The 14,426-nt window shown below is 49.0% G+C and overlaps 1 pseudogene; it reads left to right on the forward strand.

The window, feature by feature from the left end:
- The first annotated feature begins 220 nt into the window (after window positions 1-220).
- LOC148757321 (ret finger protein-like 3) lies at window positions 221-13,826 on the forward strand (annotated as a pseudogene).
- Window positions 13,827-14,426: the final 600 nt, after the last annotated feature.

Below are 14,426 nucleotides of genomic sequence, written 5' to 3' on the forward strand. Positions count from 1 at the left end.
GAAAGGAAAAGGGAGAATCAGAGTCAGAGGGACAAGTCTGGCCCGCTGCTCCTGGCGGGAGACATAAAGCCTGCCCTTAAGACCCATTCGGTCCTCATCGCTACGCCTCTCCCACGGTCCCCATTGCTTCACCTCTGCACGGAAGAGTGGGGCTCATAATCGCAGCCCGGGGACCAGCCCTCAGATTCTGTCAGTGTGACCTGTTAGGTCAGCTACGGGCATGGCCAAAGCGGCCAGGAGCCAAGTCAGACCCCTCTGCCAAGTCAGACCCCTCCTCGCATGACGGAAACTGGGGCCCCTGGCGTTTCCCAGAAAAGGCAGCAGACCGCGGGTGCGATAAACAACTTCAGATGCAGCCGCTCGCGCCCGATCTGCGCTGGGGGGCCTGCTCATCTGCCACCTCACTCAGCCAACCCCCACCCCAAAAATCGCATCTATGCCTCCCTCGCTCTGCCCTGGGTGCGTCCGCAGACGGGCCAGTGAACCTCGTCCGGAAGCGCAGAATAAATCACTCACTTTTCTCCACCCGCCTGACTCTCTTAGCCTCATTGTCTTGCCGCGAGCCTTACATGGCCCAGGAGTAATGCCTACGTCATCTTGTGCCTCTAGAAAGGCAGGTAGTGTAGCCACGCCATCCTGTGCATGACACCGCCTTTTCTCCCTCCTTCCTCTTCTCTCTCCTAATAGAGTTCACTTCCTTCTCCTTGTCAGCCTCTATCTACTATGTTGTTCTCCAAGACGGGGATGTTGGCGAGTGATCACGGCTATAATGCCACCGCCCCTAATCAATCAATGGATCAATTAACCAATCCATCAAAACCCCAGGTGCACCTGTCACGAGCCTGGGTTTGTGCTGGGCTCTGCAGGAGAGAGTGACAACCACTCCAGAGAACAAGTCACTGTGCTATGCTGGGGTGACCTTAATTATTTGGGAGACATGCCATCCTCACAACAGCACTGTAAGTTCCCGGGCCCCTTAGAGAGGTTGAACATGAATTGAGAGGTAAATCACTTGTCCAAATCCCCAGATCTGTAAGTGAAGCTATGAGACTCGGCAGCAGGTGTGGCCGCAGAAATACACGGCATCTCCAGGCTTGGCCCTGAGTCCTGGAAGGACTGGGGGGGCGGGCCCCTGGGCAGGCCTGACAAGGTCACAGGCTGGGACCCACTGGGGTGTGGGGAGAGGGGGTTCTGACAGAAGCGGTGATTCCCCCCCCCCCACACACACACACACTGCTCAGAGCCCCCGTCCTGGGCCTGTCAATCCCAGGAGACCAGGACAAGGGACTGAGAGAGACAGCAGCATGGGAAGTGGGCCGCAGCCCTTCACATAGGCCTCTAGAATTCCCACTGGCCAGGGAGTGTCTCGGGGGGCAGCTGCACACAGACCTCTCTCCTCTCAGGTGGAGGCAAGTGCAGGTTTTATCACGAGTCCCAGGCTTCGGGATGTGGGTGACGAGTGGAGGCGAGACACGTGCACCAGAAGTCTTCCCACGGGCATCTCCAGAAGGCTCATGAGCACTCGCAGGAAGCTGCCAGGAGATACGCTCTCTGCTGCCAACCCCGGGAGCGCCCTTCCCAGCGGGAGGAAACACGGGACAGAACGGGAAGGTGCTGCTACCAGACCTGAAAGTGCAGGCGAACAGGTTCTGCTTCCCTCCCACCCCCTGCCTCACACTTGAGAAGAACGTTCTCTCGGGTTCCTGCGCCCGACAGAGTGAGGTCCCACGGGGTTCCCTCCGTCACAGCTCCCAACCCAAGAACACTCACACTCAATTCCCTAGACAGGCACACCAGACATAACCAAAGGCCTCGGACTGGTCTTCCGGAATTGATCCTAAATAACAAAGCAAGAAAAGCTCAATACAATCTCAGAGCACTTAACGTCCATAGCCAGAATACCTCTTACTATTATGTCATTAAAATATGGAAAAAGAAAGCAAAACAAGACACCGTATTTCCTTTTTCGTTCTGATCTCATACCCCATGTCTTCAGTCTCCAGGCAGCAGGTATAACCTGACTGTACCGGTAACCGTCTCCTATTGGAGCCGACCTAGAAGGTACTTAGCTACCTAGCGAGTCTTCATCTCACTGCTCCAGGCACATATTCTCACCTCCACCCAATCGTTAGGGACACAAACATGAGATAAAGGCTATTAGAGACAGGGCTCACGCCTCCTCCTACTCCACGTGAGGCCACGCTGGCTCCCACAGCGTCCCCTTCTCTTTCCCCCGGTTCTCAGACCCTCCCTGGGCTCCGTGGACTCACAGACCTTGATCACCTATGTAACCTTCAAACGAGAGACAGCATCCGCCGGATGACTGGACCTGTCACCTCAGTGTGATAAACCTGAGACCTCACCATGAGGCTCATGCTTTACGTTAGAGGAGGGCGGAGAACAGAGCTGGTGCCAGGCTCGGAGCAGCTGCCTGAGAGAAGGTTCTGGGAAGATGGAGACGTTCTCTGTTTCTGAATACAGTGGCCACTGGCATCTCACTATAGGGCCCTTGCAAGGAGGCGACTGAGAAATTGGATGTTTTATTTTACCTTATTCTAATTCATTGAGTTAATGATTGAGTTAAATTCATTAAAATCAGGCACATCTGGGTAGTGGCTGCCACGCTGGCCAGCGCAGCCCTAGAACAAAGATGAAGAAGACGTACCCTCCCTCCCCTGCTCACTGATGTAGTTTGTTACCTGATCCGATCATTCACCACCTGTAGGTACATCCTGGGCACATGCATACACGTGAGGCACGACATGGGGTCCTGGGGACACTCAAACGGTAAGGGCAACGCCAAGTCCTAGCGGATCCCAGCAGGGAGCCCCTGTGAGCAGGTAAAGAGCAGGGCCGGCTCACCTGTGCCAGACATCAGCGGAGCAGAGGGGTGGAAGGGGGGACACCGTCCTGTGCTCAGGGGCCCACCCTTCTCACCGCTGACCTGGACTAGAGCCTGGGCAGGCCCCCAGCTTAGTGTGGGGCTCGACGGGCTGAGACAAGCTGAGGGGGGAACCTTTCCAACCCTGAACTAGAGCCAGGCCCAGGGGTGTGCACATCGGACATTTACTGGGGCCTCAGAGGGGCTGCCCAGGGCTGAGCACTGGGGTCGGGGGGATGAGGGAGACACAGGTGGCGCCCTTGCAATGGTCCCCACGGCCAGGGTTCCTGTCCCCATGAGGGAGAGAGACCGGGTCTGGCCTGAGAACTGCAAGGCTTTCAGAGAAACTGTCCAACTGCTGACCTCTGGGCCATACGGAGAGCAGCAAGGCCCGCGTCCACTCTGAGATCAGCCCCGTGTCTCTGCTGAGCTCGCCCTGCACTGGGGCCCACGCCCTTTCCACCCCCTCTGCAGCTAGAATGTTCTTCAGCTGCCCTGGCCACATGGTGGGAGAGCTCAGTGTAAATGTGTTTGCGGGCCAGACAAGTCTTGGCCCACAGAGTGCAGACAAGGATGGGTCTTCAGGTGATTTTCAGCAGCAGGTGAGAAACAGAAAGTGGCCTCCCCGGGCTGCAGGTGGAACAGGCTTGGGAACGTCCTTGTCTCCGGCCTGATCCTGCCGTTCGTCCCTGTTGACTCACCTTCTGGCCAATCCCAGCTGGAACCCAGAATCAGGCCAGCTCCCCACATTAAATTCAGCGTGTTTTTTTCCTCAGCAAATGAGTGATTGCAAAATACGTAGCATGTTCACTGTACCTGAGCCCTCGTGAGATTACAGAGAAAAATACACTGGGGGGTCAGACCACGATGTGTCCCATTTGCAGTGGTCTTCCGTTTCCTTGGTGACTTAAGGAAACCAGATGGCAAACCCTGGGTCAAGTCAAAGTCCCCAAAAGCAAATGCAGGGGACACCTGTGGAAAGGCATGAGTTTTTCCTGGAGGTTGTGTCTGAAGTCCACTTAGGCTGGCAATGATAAAACTCTTAATCCAAAGAAGAAAATGGCTGCTGAGAAAAGGACCCCTACCGGCCGGTGTATAACGGATGCCGTCATTTGTAAATGCCCTCTTGGGTCAGGTACCAGCCAGTAAGAAACACTCACTCAACACTCCCCCCACCAACAAAATGGTAAATATCATCTATAATGGACATGGGCCGATTTTTATATATGAATTTCATTGAAAAGGAAAGAAACTAAGATAGCAGCATTTATCTCAGACAAAAGAACTGGCCTGACCTTGGCATTAGCTGGACTCTTCCTCTGCCCTTCACGGGGAAGCACGTCCACCATGATCCGGGGACACAGAGGAACTGTCAGTCCTGCCACTCAGGACTCACCCATGGAGCTCTGCCGGATGTGGACGTGGGATAACAGAGTGTGGATGTGTTTGGTGAACAAGTATGGGCGGAGCTGCTATTGGGCCATCCTTGCTGGACCAATGGTGGTGAAGACCAGCAGGAAAGAAACGAGAAACAGAGTCCATTGCTTTGTACTGAAGGGAAACCTAAAGCAACGTAAAGTCGTCTACAGGGGGTACTAAAATGCACACTGCACTAGGTTGGACAATTAAGTTCACGAACTTGTTGTGACAATGTTGCTAACCTTTTTTGATATCAGAGGGATTATTCGTTATGAATTTGTACCAACTGGACAAACAGTGAACCGAGTTTACTATTTGGAAGTGCTGAAAAGGCTGCGTGAAAAAGTTAGACGACCTGAACTTTTCACCAACAATTCATGGCTCTTGCATCACGACAATGCACCAGCTCACCCAGCACTGTCTGTGAGGGAGTTTTTAGTCAGTAAACAAATAACTGTTTTGGAACACCCTCCCTACTCACTTGATCTGGCCCCCAATGACTTCTTTCTTTACCCGAAGATAAAGGAAATGCTGAAAGGAAGACATTAGGATGACATTCAGGACATCAAGGGTAATACGACGACAGCTCTGACGGCTATTCCAGAAAAAGAGTTCCAAAATTGTTTTGGAGGGTAGACTAGGCAGTGCCTAGCTTCCCAAGAGGAGTGCTTCAAAGGTGACCATAGTGATATTCAACAACGAGATACATAGCACTTTTTCTAGGATGAGTTCGCCAACTTAATGGTCAGTCCTCGTAATTCAATGGCACAGACCACTGTGTCTCCTTGCCTGTTTGAAGCTCATTTTGATTGCCACTATCTTCTTGACCTCTTCCAAGACCATTTCAGCCTCTGTGGATCTAATTATGCTGCTACTCCATGTATCACCGATTGTATGGGATTTCACGTTTGAGTCAAAGCAAAAAATCTCTAGAGCATGTATCTGAGAAAGTATAGGTGGGAGAGTGCTGGTGTGGATAAGAGTGTGGCTGAGAGGTGAGGGGGCTCGTGTGTGTGACTGGTGTCCCCTATGGGAGTGAGAAGGTTTAAGACTGAGAAACATGCCCAGTGCTCAGATCTGAGCGTTCCCAGCGACAGCCTGCATGCATCACAATCAGAAAGCGCTCTTGGCTACAGGCAGGGGGACCGCGGTCTCTGGCGCCATCTGCTGGTCGATAGACCCACAAGCCTGAGAAAGGCCTCACCTTCCACAACCCAACTCTCCAGGCCCTAAATTGACTCAAAACCAAGAAGCTCCGCTGCCCACTTTCTTCAGCAGAAAAGTCCCACGGGTGGGCATGTATCCCCTTTAGCTCCTGGACACAAAGATGCCCAAGGTCAGAAACACATATACCACCTCCCACCAGGGGAGCTGCACAGCCCAGACTGTGGCATGGGGACTACTGGGCTCTCGGGACATATTTGCTATACATGAAATACATAGAGCAGGTATGAATAAGTGAGTCATTCATGAATGAACTCATTCAATTAACATTCACTTAGGGAGGGGTTGCTAGAAACCAGGTGCCCAATATTTTAAGGCCTAATAGGGGCAGCTCTCCTGAAATAATTGCCTAACTTCTGGGGCATGCTGCTGTTTCTAGTAGTTTCCTTACGTAGTTTCCATTTTAAGAAATGAGAATATTGGGGAGAGAATGAAAGTCTGGTTTTTTAAGCTTTGAACTAGATTAAAGCAGAAACGTCACATTTTATTTCTCCCTTTCTCTGCTTCTTTTAAAAGAAATGGAGTGAAGACTCAGAGGCATGAAATAATTAAACACCTAATGAATTCAGTGAAATGTAGGGCCTGGCTTAACTAAGTGGCCACCAAGCTAAGCTGTGGAAGACCCAGATCTAGAAGAGGGAGGGGGCCTGCCTCCCCTCCCCCATCGTTGGTAAGCTAGGACTACTTTCCCTGCAACCCCACCCTGAACTGTCCTTCAGCAGGTCTCCATGCCCTCTGGGGACTCCATCCAAACACCCAGAAGTGGGCTGCTGGAGGCCCCTCCCCCAAGGACTGGAACAGGAAAGGTCTCTGGGAAGGCCAAGTAAGAGGAACAGGGGTTGCAGCTGACTGTTCAGAGACCACACCCCTTCATCTGGTAAGAGCCAGATTTCCTCCCGCGGGAACTACTTTGCCACCACAGCCAGTTCTGGCTGCCAATCAAGGTGGTGCCCTTCCCTGACTAAGCTATGGAACACTCTCCTGGGTGTGTGTGTTTTTTTTTTTTTAATCTTGAACCAACTGACTCCAGATTTCATTCTAAGTGGGGTACGTCTCCTGACTCTTCAATCCTTTGAGGTCCCCCGCAAACCTCCAATCACTGCTCATCTGCAGGAGGTTGCCAGGGTCAGTTTGTGAGACCTGGATCCAGACAACACTGTGATGCTGAAAGGTCGGGGTGAAGTCTGCACAAGTAACAGGAAATCTTTCACCACCTGGGCACTTGGCTTTTACTATATGATCTACATGGAGGCAGCCACCCCCATGGTTGGTTGAGGCTCGGGGGTTACACACCCTCCTATCTGCAATATCCCACCAGTACTGCAGGTCAGCCCTGCTCAATGTGGTGGGGGGAGGGGTGAACACAAGGGGTGACTGACTACCAGGAGGCAGCGGTCATTAGAGGTCATGCAGGAGACTGGCTGTCACATCTCCTCTCGGTGGCCTTCTCTGATATGCCAGGCTGCTTATCGTATGTGCCCTGTATAGCTCAGTGGTCTGTACCTGTCTGTCCCCTTTCCCCGGAGTCCGAGCTCATCTCCTGGGCAAAAGGGTCAAGGAGGAAGTTGGACATCTCTGGGTCCCCATCTCCCAGCACAGCCTTTCCCCAAGGCCTCTGAGGGCTGGCGTGGAAGGAGTCACTGAAGGAATGAGCTCGTAGGCAGGGCCTGACCCCAGGGAATGACTGCAGGAGACTCCGCACAGGAGGGAGAGCCCGTTCGTCACGTGGACCTGGGGGTAGGGGCCACGGATGCCACTAAGGATCCCGCAGGGCACACCTTCCCCCCCCCCCCCACAAACATAAGGATTATCCATCCTTAGGTGTCAGCAGTTCTGAGGCTGACACCCTGTCTGTGTAGGGGAAATAAAAATCTGAAAGCCTGGCACACGTACTCCTCCCTGCTCCTGTCCCCAATGCCCACCTTGTAGCCCAGCCACTGCCTGGGCCACCCCTGGCTCTGACAAGGTGAGACCTGACAGTGCCTCACCCCAGGAGTCCCATCAGCCCTCCGCTGGGGGCCACAGAATTACGGACACTCACCCACCTATCCTACCATGTTTCCTCGAAAATAAGACCTACCTGGACCATCAGCTCTAGTGTGTCTTTCGGAGCAAAAATAATATAAGACCCGGTCTTATTTTACTATAATATAAGACCGGGTCTTATATTAATTTTTGCTCCGAAAGACGGATTAGAGCTGATGGTCCGGCTAGGTCTTATTTTCGGGGAAACACGGGAAGTGTCCTGACCCAATTCTCTGAAGGTTCCAGCCTCGACTTCCACAGCGAGTCAGCCTGTCCTTGGTTATGCTGCTGCCTCCCCAGACCCCTCACCCGGGGACTCAGCATCGGTGTGGGGCCCTATGAGCATTCGGCACAAGGACATGGTAACCACCAGGCCTACCCCATCACTGCTGCTCGAGACTTCAGCCCCTTGTGCTGTATTTCCCCCCAGACTGTGACTTAATCCTGGACTCACCCCCAGCCATCACCGCCAGCGAGGCACGATGTTCCTCAGCACAGCTTCTGAGGGTGCTCCAGGTTACAGAACGCTCTTCTCCCGGCACCTAGTGGAAATCCTGTGCATTTGCCCATTCACGTGGCGAGCGGGCTTTTCCAATTCCCTACCAGTTAAATGTACTAGATTAATACACAGCCTACGTTGTTGTTACTCCTCCCACTGGAAGAGGAGTAACACACACCTCCCCCCTACACACACACACATTTTCAGCCCACAAATGAGCCTGTTTGACTGACAAAATTTCACAAAAACTCAAAGCCCAGCTCAAGAGTTGCTTCCTGTTATATGAGCTTTTCCTTACATGAAGAGATAAATTATTCCCGCCATCTTTTGTTTTTCCATGTGCAATTTAATGCCCATCTCACAGAACACCAGTCACATTTTTTAGAAATATGTCCTTTTGACTTTTTCTCAATCAGATAACTAGTGAGGGCTGGGCTCTGTCTTTACATTTGAATGATGACCAAGGAACCCAGCAAAGAAGTAAACACCAGATGATGACTTTAAAGAGGAAATACAATCTAATCCAATCACTTAGAATAAGCTTGGCGTCTTACATGCTGTCTCCCGAGACTTTATTCCCGTTGCTAAAATGCTGAGTCCTTGGGAGTCATCGAGTCATGTGATAAATCATCATTGGACAGGTCCAAAATTAGGTCTTACATATATAAAGGATACTCACACAATACATGTTACTGAGACAAGTGGAGAGCTAACAGGAGAGAGCTTGTGAGCTGGCAGGATGGGACAGGCAAAGAGTAAACAGGAGTGAGCTTGAGAGCTAACAGGAACGAGCTAAACATTAACCGTTGGCTCTGAATCCCCTGGTTGGCACTCCACCTACAAGCTGATGAGCACCTTACATCCATCATAGATGGGGACAGAACAGTGCCCAGAGGAGGCCAACTGCAACGCAACCCCCTTCAAGCTAACAAACACCCATCATAGATGGGAACAGAACGGTTCCTGGAAGAAGCCCCGTGCAAGCTGACAAGCACCCTACATCCATCATAGATGGGAATGGGACAGTTCCCAGAGAAGGCCAATTGTAACAGCAGCCCTCCTCCTGCAAGCTGATAAGCACCCTATATCCTGCACAGAAAAATACAAAACCCCAGCTAAACAGGAACCCACTGCAGCTGTCTACTTGAGACTCTGCCCTCCCCCAGCAACTCATTGGCTGGTGCTTCTCTCTGACTTCTACCCCTCTGTCTGGGCGCAACCATCTTCTCTAGACACTGCCGCGCGGGTATCCTCACTGCCTGACTTTCAATAAACCTTTTCTTGCTTTCCTACTTTTCTGAGTCTCCTGAATTTTTTCACGTTCTGAGAACGACCAGGGGTATCCAAAAGACAAAAACAATACACATGGCACATTTTTAGGGGGGGAATACAGTAAGATTATGTTCAAGTTATTTGTAATTGGGAAACAAAGCTGTCATTTCATAAATTAAGTACAATTTAATTTAATCACTTAAGTTAGCCTGGTCTCTTCCATGATATTTAGGGATTCAACATTCCTCTAGCTCAAGGGCTGGATCTTATCAGCCTACCCCATGAGAAATCATATATAAAGAGACTAAAATTGGGTCTTTTAAAAATATTAATGCAAAAGAGGGCATTTGTTGTGAGAAAGGGGAAATAGTAAGACTATGTTTACATTATTTGAAATCTCCAATCAAGCTGTTAAGATCCCAACACACAGAAGGGGCCCCAAAGAAAAGATTCAGGGTTGATGCAAAAGAAAGTACAGCTCCTCACTGTTACCAGTTTCCACTTGAGAACAGAAGCACCAGGAGGAAAGGTTCCCTGTTCTTCAACTCTGTGGCTGGCGTCCTGATGCTCTGTCAAGTGTCCCCAACCCATGAGGAGAATAGTGGTCATTTGTCACGACTGCAAGTTGTTCCTATGAATTATCAAATTTCTCAGAACCACAGGTAAACCAGTGGAAGTGAATAAAAACTACTGAAAACCTCTTCATGGTATGCATGCACCTGTTACTTTTGATTTTGATGTATATAAATGAGTTTATAGCTACTTTGTAAAATCACGACAACCATACTGAATATGTCAGTAGTACAAATGAAGCTTAAAGTATATAATGTATAACAGAAGAACCATCCCCACTAACAAATGATGGAAAAATATTTAAATACACTTGTGAAATTAGTTTAATCTAATTTAATCTAAAGTTGAATGTAAAGTGATAGCAATGTAATCTCATTTTCATATTAAGTATATACTCTCAGGGAGTCACAATTTTCTGTGAACGCCTGTCTTTCCCCTCACTAAAAAAGCATACATATATTCATTCTCAGGATGAAGGACTTTACTTAAGCTACTGTTAACTGGAGATACATCACCCATCAAAACCTCATTCTCTGCTATATCTAAATCAAACTCTGATTAGGTTAAGGAGGAGTGATGGGGGGTGACCAGGGAGAGAGGAAGGGACCCTGCCACTGAGAGGCCCCTCTGTGTCCATTTCCCACCAGACCTGAGTTACTGGAGGAAGCCTCGGGAGCACGGAGGCGAATCCCTTCCAGAAGAGGTGAGTCCTCTCGTCTGTATTTTGTTCAGACTTCTCAGATGTCTAGAAGGACGTAGGAGGATGAGAGGAACTCAGTCACTAACCAATCCAACAAATGCTGCGTGAGTGAGTGCTGACTGACAATCAGTCACGGTGGATCCTTTCACTCCAGGAGTGGCAGGCAAACATTCTGGCTGTAGGAAGCACGGAGCTCTGATTTTCCCAGATTACGTGTTTGCTTGCGTGACTTCAGGACATGCGGAAAGCCCCCTGAGCTGCTTTTAACACCGATGTGGCATATCCAGGCTGGGTCTGTCGGCAGCGCTGGAGAATCCCGATGACCATGGACCCTCCTTCCACCCCAGCTCACAGCACAATAAGGATGTGTGACTTTCTTTCCAGGTAGAACTTCCAACCTCTGAAGACAGGGAAGATGTGCTTTACTATTTGTATTCTCATGGCTTTGTTCTAGGGATGACAACAGTTGGGATAATCGCTCTGTGCACGTAAAGGTTATCACTTGTCGGAACTAGCTGTCATGTGACTTGCAAATTCAGTTTCCATGTGCATTTTCCCCAGGGCAGTGAGAATGGCTGAACTCATATAATGGAGCGGATGTGCCATCTGTCAGGCCTCTTGGAAAACCAAAGTACCTGAAGTGTCCATGCATCATCTGCCTCCTCTGCATCAATTCAGTGTGGAAGGAGCTCGGCGAGAAGGTTTATTGTGCTCCATTTGCTCTGTGGTCTCTTAGAAGAAGGATATCAAGCCCAGAAGGCAGCTGGGGAAGCTGGTTTCCAAGATCAAGGAGCTAGAACCCCTGCTAAAAGCTAGTCTATGGATGAACCCGAGGATGCTGAAGGTCCAAAGTAAGGAATCTGTACAATCTGCCCCCTGCCACCAAGAGACCAGGAAAATCACCTGTGCAACTGGCTCTCCATTCCATATGGGAACTACCTGATTCTGGCACCTAAAATCATTACGCTCCTTCAGCATCCTGGAAACAGGTAGAGTCACCTGGTGATCTTTCACGAGAAATACTCGTGTCTATGTCATGGTTTAAACAAGTGATTCTCAAAAGCTCAGAGCACGCATATATGTTGGGGATCTCGTTACAATGCAGATGCTGAACGGGGAGACTTCAGGACTGCAGACACTGCTGGCTGGGGGACCACCCTTAGAGTAGCAAAAACTCAGAGCAACTGAATCTGAATTTCTCTCTGGCGGAGATACCCAGAAATCCAATGTTAAAATTGCCCGTGTAATTCTAATGTGCAGGGAAGGTTGGCACCCTTTACCCTAAACGACTTTACCCCAGGGCTCAGAAGAGTTTGGGATTTAGTGCGTGTGGTGGCAGTTCCTGTGAGTGTTCGTGAGTTGCAGACTCTGGTCTCCTTCTATGTACCACGGGCTTGAAGAGTGGCTCTGGCTAAAGATACTATCAGATTCCATCACCTCGGAGGGAAGGAACATTCACGTGAAGAGATTATGGTGAGCCTGGGCGAAGAATTAACGTCATAAATGACGGTGGGTTTCCATGATGTCCCTGACACTCTCGGCTTCCATTCAATGTCTTCTAACACTGTGATGTCTACTCATCCCCTCACCAAGGTCTGATCCTCTCCATGAAATCGGGAGCATGGCGTCACTCTGTCCCCGTCATCTTTGGCACCATCTTCCTCCTTCCTTGTAAATGTTCCCTCATCTTATTTTACCCACTAAGTGACCATTAACCAGAGGGCAATTACCTGATACAATCTTATTTTAGTCTATGAAATCCCTAGCGATCACATCCATCTTTTGATTTGAAGGAGACTATGTTCTGTAGTGTTTTCTTTTTCACTGTGCTCCAGACACGAGATGTGCTCCGTGCCAGATCATACCTCCCTCCTTTCACCCTGAGTCCATTAAAACGGGGGGGGGCTTCATGTTTCAACCACATATCCAATGCTTCAATTTATCTTCTTCCCTTATTCCCTATAACTAGTCAATTATGGACGTTAAGTTGAATGACATTGATGTGTTTTTCTCTCTTCTCTTAAAAGTGAGCCCCTCACCAATATTTTGCTTAGGGCCTCCTGTCTCACGTAGTATGGAAAATATTCTTCCATCTAGTGCTGTTTCCCCCTTCTGTCTCCGGACACTTCTTAATGTCCAGAAATGGTATCTGTCACCATATTGTCATCTGCAGATATATCCCATCTCCTGGCAGGACTACAGACAGAATTGATTTGTTTATAAACACTGAAAACAAAAGCCTGGAATCGTGCCCTAGGTAACTACAGTTATCATTTTTTTCATTCATAAATGTGGTAAAAGGAGGGTCACGGCATCCACCTTCAGACACCCTGCACTCTAAATGAAAGAAAGCTTCAACCAAGTAATCACATTATGTAAGTAAAGATACGAATTCCTGCTATGAAGAAGAGTCACATATTGCTACAAAACAATATATGAGTCACAGAAGCTACAAAACATATATATGATCATTTGAATTAGTCAAGGAGGCCAGAGAGTTTCCTTATGAAAAGTTCTGATTTAGCAAAAAAGCAGAATCAAAACATTGAAAGCAAATGAGATATTTGGGACTTTGCAGTACAAGTGAAGGATGGGCCTGCATTCTGTCCACTTGCAGAGGTACTTGCTTTTCTTTTCACAGAGGATATGACCTTGGATGTTGACAGAGTCAGTGAGTTCCTCGTCCTTTCCGATGACCTGTAGTGTGTCCAATGTGGGCTTATCAACCAGAAGCTGAAAGAGCGTGCTGAGAATTTCGACTATGCAGGGTGTGTCCTGGGCTCTCCTTCGTTTACCTTTGGCGGCCATTCCTGTGAGGAGACTTGGGAACAAGTACACAGTGGGACCTGGGAGATGGCCAAGAATCTTTTCACCGACGAGAGGTTCAACTGTCTACAGACCTGGGCTTCTGGACTGTGAGTTTGAGGAAGGAAGACCCTTCTTAGCCAGCACCGTGCTTCCATCTGCACTGTGCATGAATCCCTGGTTATGCTCTCTGGGGATTTGGTGGGTATGTGATGTTGTCTTCTTATGTCCCTTGTGATTTCTTCTTTGAGCCCTTGGTTAAGAATGTTTTTAATTTCCATACATTCGTGAATTTTCCAGTTTTCCTTCTGCTGTTAATTTCCAGTTTCAGTCCACTGGATATACAACACTGGGCCCATTTTTGACTGATGTAGGTAACACCTTGCTCACATCTAGTATATTTTTTCTTTCTCCACAGAAAAGGCAAGAATTTTTTATTCTCTTGGTTTTGTTCTTCCCTGGGGCAATCAAGGCCTTCCCACTGTTTGAAAAGCAAGTGCAGGACCAACCTATCAGTTATTTCTCATCCATCCATAAAGTGATATAGACCACGCGTTTTACCACGTGAGTTCTGTTTAGGCGCAGTAAGGGGAAGAATCTGCAAACAGTTACATATGGAACAGAGGCAACTGGAATAAAAGCCCACCCTTGGCCAGTCGTCATCTGTATGTCATCCATGGATTCAATTTCCCTTTCCTGGAAGACTCTGCAAGCACACCGCATGTTGATTCAAAATGACTAACGCTAAGGGGTTAGTCATCTTCTAGTACAATTACAGGGCTTTAACAAAAAGAAAAATCTTTGGGCTTCTGGACAAAAAAGTGCAAATGACCTAAAAGGGAAAGAAAATTAGAATTCATCTACCTTTTTGAGAGCAATACTTTGTGTCCGAAAATAATCGAGGCACATGTCTAAGCTGCTCAAGGACAGAAACTGTGAGCCACAAACATACTCGGGAAAACTAACGTTCAGGTATAAAGACCCTGATGGGCCAAGTCATCACGGGAGACTCCAGGGAATATTACTTC

Source organism: Rhinolophus sinicus, chromosome 9 (genome assembly GCF_057876585.1).
Source record: "Rhinolophus sinicus isolate RSI-liver-muscle chromosome 9, RSI-T2T, whole genome shotgun sequence".
Taxonomy (NCBI): Eukaryota; Metazoa; Chordata; class Mammalia; order Chiroptera; family Rhinolophidae; genus Rhinolophus; species Rhinolophus sinicus.